Here is a 5,397-nt window from a genome sequence, read left to right on the forward strand (position 1 = left end):
CTTTGAGAGAATGAGGAGTGAGTGTCATGTTGGAATTATGTGTATGAGAAACCATTGTTAATTGAATTATAAATCATAGAATATAAATAATGTTTTAGACGTTTGTCTGTCTCATTTTATTCTTTTAATTTGTTTTCTCCATATGCCACATATGCATGAACTTGTAGGATGCCTATCTTTCTCTGCCTGGTTTATGTCACTAAACATAATTTCCTCATGTAATCCATTTTATATACAAATAATAAGAAGAGTTCACTTCATACAACTGAATAGTATTCCATTGCTTTACCACCTTTCATTTTCAAAATTTGTGGTTTAAAAGATACAAATATTTGTTTTAACAATGCTCTGGTGTTTTAAAATTTTTAGTTTAGTGAAGCTAAATAGATTTTACTGAAAAACACTCAGAAACTTGTGAAACAGGTGTAGGGTGGAATGGAATATTTGTTCAAGCGAGAACAGTCATTTAACAAAGCAAGCAAAGAGAGACATAGAGAAAGGAAGCACGGTATTTCTTCTTATGAGAACAAAAGCTTGAGGAACAAGCCCACTCTGGTAGTTTAGGAATAAGTACTTGGAGTGGTATGAACTTTACCTTTGCACTTTAGGGGAGAACCTGAGTGAAAGTATTAGAAGTACTTTCAGGAGCATGATAAACTGGAGTCTGCAGTTGGAATGAGGTGGGTAGAGAGATCTTTGGGGAGATCTGAACTATGGAGAACAGTAATATTATAACATTAATGATAGTATCTTACCGTGGGATTCCAAAAAATCTGTAACAGTGGCGTCAGAAATGATAACATTCTTAGGTATTTGGATTTCCTGTGGAAACAACGGGAAAGCTGAGTTTATGCTCTGGATGCCTCCACATGAAACAAGGTCAACAAATCATGAATGAAAAATTACAAGTTACATGGATCAATGATTCTGATCTCAGTGGAAGGCTAGCTTTCGGGTGGACAATTTCTACTGATGGCCTGATGTAGCTTCTGATCCTGGGATACGTAACAGAAAGGAAGTAGTGACAGGTATCCTCAGAAGTGAAGCCTCTGAGACAGAATTCATTCATGACAACTTATGGGTTATCAAAGTTTGCTCATGGCTGCTACCATTATAACATGCCATTCAATGGTTCTGTGGTTTCGATTTACTGTGTCAATGTAAACATGAAGTTTCTAAATCGAAGGTAAAAATCTGAGGCCCTCAAGATGATGAATTATGGAGAGGGGGGGAGCTGGAGCGATAGTTCAGCAGCTAGGGCATTTGCCTTGCACACAGCATACCAAGGTTACATTCCCAGCATCCTGTATGGTCCCCCCAAGCACCATGAGGAGTAATTCCTGAGTGCACAGCCAGGAGTAACCACTGTGCATCGCCACGTGTGACCCAAAAACGCAAGAAAATGATGATCTGGGATTGATCCTTAGCATTGCAAACAGCATTATTTTCTAATTTTTAATTTTTTTCTTTCTTTCTTTCTTGCTTGCTTGCTTTTTTGTTTCCCTTAGCTTTAATGTCATGAAGGGATCTTCCCACATTTTTCTCCATATATCTTAAGAATTCCGGTATGATAGTGAGGTCTTTAAGACATTTGATCTGACTTTGTGCCTGGGACTATAAAGAGGTCTGAGTTCATTTTTTTTGCATGTTGCTGTCCAGTTTTCCCAGCACCAGTTGCTGAAGAGACTTCCTAGCTCAACTTCATATTTCTTGAGCATTTATGAAAGATTAGGTAATAATAATCTGAGGGCCAGCGTCAAGACATTTGACTATATTCCATTGATCTGAGGCCTGTCTTTATCTGAATATCATGGTATCTGGATGACTACAACTTTGTAGTAGGGATTGAAGTTGGGGAAGGTGTTCCCTTCTTCTTTTTACCAAAGATTGCTTTAGCTCTTCATGGGAGTTTATAGTTGTGTATGAGTTTCAAGAGTGTTTAATCTATTTATTTGAAAAATGTTATGGGTATCCTTTTAGAAAGTGCATTAAATCTTTATATAGCTTTGGGGTGTATTACCATTTTGACAGTGTTAAACCTCTCAATCCATGAGCATGGGATGTGATTCCATTTCCTCATATACTCTCTTATTTCGTGAAGTAGTGTTTTGTAGGTTTTTTTTTTGGTACAGTTCCTTAACCTTTTTAGTTGATTCCAATATACTCGATTTTCTGAGGTATTATTGTGAATGGGATTGTTTTTCTCTATCTCTTTTTTCTCTTTCATTATTAATATATGGGAAAGCCATGGCGTAACAGATATTGATTTTGTAATATGCTACTTTACTAAACAAATCTATTGTTCCCAGGAGCTTTTTTGGAGATTCTTTGGGACTTTCTAAGTATAGTATCATGTTATCTCCAAATAGTAAAAGCTTGAGTTCTTCCTTTTTTATATGGATGCCCTTGATATCTTTTTTTTTTAACGAAATCATATGGCAAGTACTTCAAGTACTATGCTGTATAGGAGTGGTGAGAGTGGGTAACTTGGTTTGTGCCTGATTGTATTCTGGAATTCTATTTCATTGATTTCTGCTCCAAGCCTTTAGTTTTCTCCCCGTTGAGAATAATGCTTGCTGTGTGTTTGTGATAGTTTGCTTTGACTATATTGAGGAAAGTACTTTCAACTCCCATTTTGTTGAGAGTTTTTCATCATGAATGGGTGCTGGATCTCATCAAATGCTTTATCTACATCTATTGATATGATCATATGACTTTTATCTTTATTTTATTGAGATGGTGTATTCTGTTGATTGACTAGAGAATGTTAAGCCATCCTTGCATCCCCAAGCTAAACCTACTTGGTCATAGTGTGTGATCTTTTGTTGAGTTTCTAGATTCTCTTTGCTGGTATTTTCTTGAAAATTTTTGTATCTGTATTCACAAAGGAAATAGGTCTGTAATTTTCTTTTTTTGTGGTGTCTCTGTCGATTTGAGTATTACGGTGATCTTTGCCTCATAGAAACTATTTGGGAGTATTTCTGTTTCTTCAATTTCCTGGAAAATCTTAAAAATGTTGGAAGCAGTTCCTCTTGAAAGGTTTGAAATAGTTCACTATTGAATCCATCTGGGCCCTGGATTCTGTTTGGGGGTATAATTTTGTCCATCATTTCAATTTCCTTGTTAGTGATAGGTTCAATTATTCCAAATCTTCTTAGTTCAGCCTTGGGAGGTAATTGGAATCCAATAATTTATCAATTTATTCAAGATTCTCTCATTTCCTGCTGCAAAGATTCTCAAAATAATCTCTGATGATCCTATGGATTTCTGTACTTTCTATTAGGATACCCCCCTTTGCATTTCTGATTCGATTTATTAGAATTCTTTCTCTTTGTTTCTTTGAGAGGCTTCTCATGGTTTAATGATCTTATTTATTTTCTCAAAGAACCAGTTTTTGTTCTTATTGGTCTTCTGGATTGTATTTTGGGATTCTAGCTCATTGATGTCTGGTACAAGTTTTATTATTTCCTTCCTCCAGCCTAGTTTGGACTACTTTTGTTGGTTATTTTCCAAAATCTTGAGCTCTAATTTATTCATGTAAGCCCTTTCTTTCTTCCTGATGAATTCTGGCAGAGCTATAATCTTTCCTCTTAACACTGCTTTTGCTGTGTCCCACAAGTTCTGGTAGCTCGTGTCCTCATTCTCATTTGTTTATGGAAACTTTTTATTTCCTCTTTGATTTCTTCCCTAAGCCAACGATTGTTCATTACTTCCCTTAAAGAAAATATTTCCTTGCTGAGCTTCAGTCTGTTTGATCTATCGAGAAGTGACAAAGAAGTGTTGAAATCTCCTACTAGTATTGTGTTACTATCAATGTTTTTCTATAAGTCTATTAGAAGTTGTTTTAAAGTATTTTGCTGGTCTGTCATTAGGATCATATACATTGAGGAGGGTGAATTCTTTCTGATGTACATATCCCATGATCATTAAGAAATGACCTTCACTGTATCTGATAACCTTTAGTTTGAAGTCCATGTGGTCTGATACTAGTATGGCCACTCCAGCTTTGCGGAGGTGATATTTTCTTGAAAACTTGTTTTCCAGCCTTTTACTTTTAGCCCATGGATGCTTTGATTGTTCAGACATGTTTCTTGCGGGCAGCAGAAGGTTGGGTTCAATTTTCTAATTCATCTTCCTATTCTGTGCCTCTGAATTGGCACATTTAGTCCATTGACATTGAGAGAGATTGTTGTTTTGGGGATTTGTGCTCTCTTTATGTATAATTTTTGTACTTGTGTGGATTGTCTTAGCTTAAAGTATACCTGTTAATTCTTCTTGCAACAAAAATATGGAATGCTTTACAAGTTTGCATGTTATCTCTGTGCAAGGACCATGCTCATCATTGTATCATTTCCATTTTAGTATATGTGTTATCAAACCTAGTAGGAGTAAATTTTTCCATATTTTTCGCTTCTTATTACTTTGAGTGATGTCCTTCCTCACTCCTATGGCAGACAATGATTCCTAATCAAGGAATCTATTTCAAAGCAGCATGAATAATAAATAGATTTAGAACTTTAATGTCCCAGAAATAAAAATGTGGTTTTTACTATATTATCGTTTACCATACCCTAGGCATCAGTTTTACAAAATAATTCTTTTGGAAGATGGTATATGAGTTTGTTTAATGTTGTTCCCTGAATCCTTCATTAAGGACATTAAAATAGAGCCTTTTGCTGTTCTCACCTCAGTCCTGTGTACATCTCCAGGAAAAGGTGAATGGTGTTGTCTGCACTTTGACCACCTTGAATGTATGTAGGATTTTTCTCCTGAAGGATGAGGTGAGGATCATATTGATGATTTCATTCCACCTTATTACAAGTTCAACTTGAACGGAAGGTGAGACTCATGAGGCTCCTATAAAGGACAGAACAAAGGGTCTCAGTGAAGTTTAATGGCCAACTCATATTAACAACATAGATGACTCAAAGTAACCTGTGTGCATCTTTGTGTGTAGTGAGTTTCATATCTACTGATAGTGATTGTCAGTCATGACACATGGGCAAAACAGACCTGTAATTAAAAATCTAGTTCTCTGAGCAGAGTGGGGTCTCTGAGGTGATTGAACAAGTGTGTAGTAATTTATTACTAAGCACATAAGTATTTTGAATGATGTGTACTTTTCGATCTAAAATTAATTCCAAATATGTCTAAAATGACAGTGTCCTGACCTCGCACCTGGCTTTTCTCACCGAGGCCACTTGGAGGTGCCGGGGTGAGTTTCCCTCACCGCCCTGATTAGAGCCCCGGCAGCTGAAGACCTCTGCAACCAGCCATAGGTACGCTTAAGACCACCCTTCCCAAGATTGAAGGAGCCTCTTGCATGAAGGAAATGGAAGAGGAACCCAGATGTGCGGGACCGGGGGATGAGATCTCCATGGCTGCTCAGATCAAGAC

General features: G+C 36.8%; 1 pseudogene; it reads right to left on the reverse strand.

Annotated features, from left to right (window-relative positions):
- Positions 1 to 4,282: 4,282 nt before the first annotated feature.
- Positions 4,283 to 4,379, reverse strand: LOC130033863 (uncharacterized; annotated as a pseudogene).
- Positions 4,380 to 5,397: the final 1,018 nt, after the last annotated feature.

This window comes from Sorex fumeus, unplaced genomic scaffold (assembly GCF_029834395.1).
Source record: "Sorex fumeus unplaced genomic scaffold, SorFum_2.1 ptg000054l, whole genome shotgun sequence".
Taxonomy (NCBI): domain Eukaryota; kingdom Metazoa; phylum Chordata; class Mammalia; order Eulipotyphla; family Soricidae; genus Sorex; species Sorex fumeus.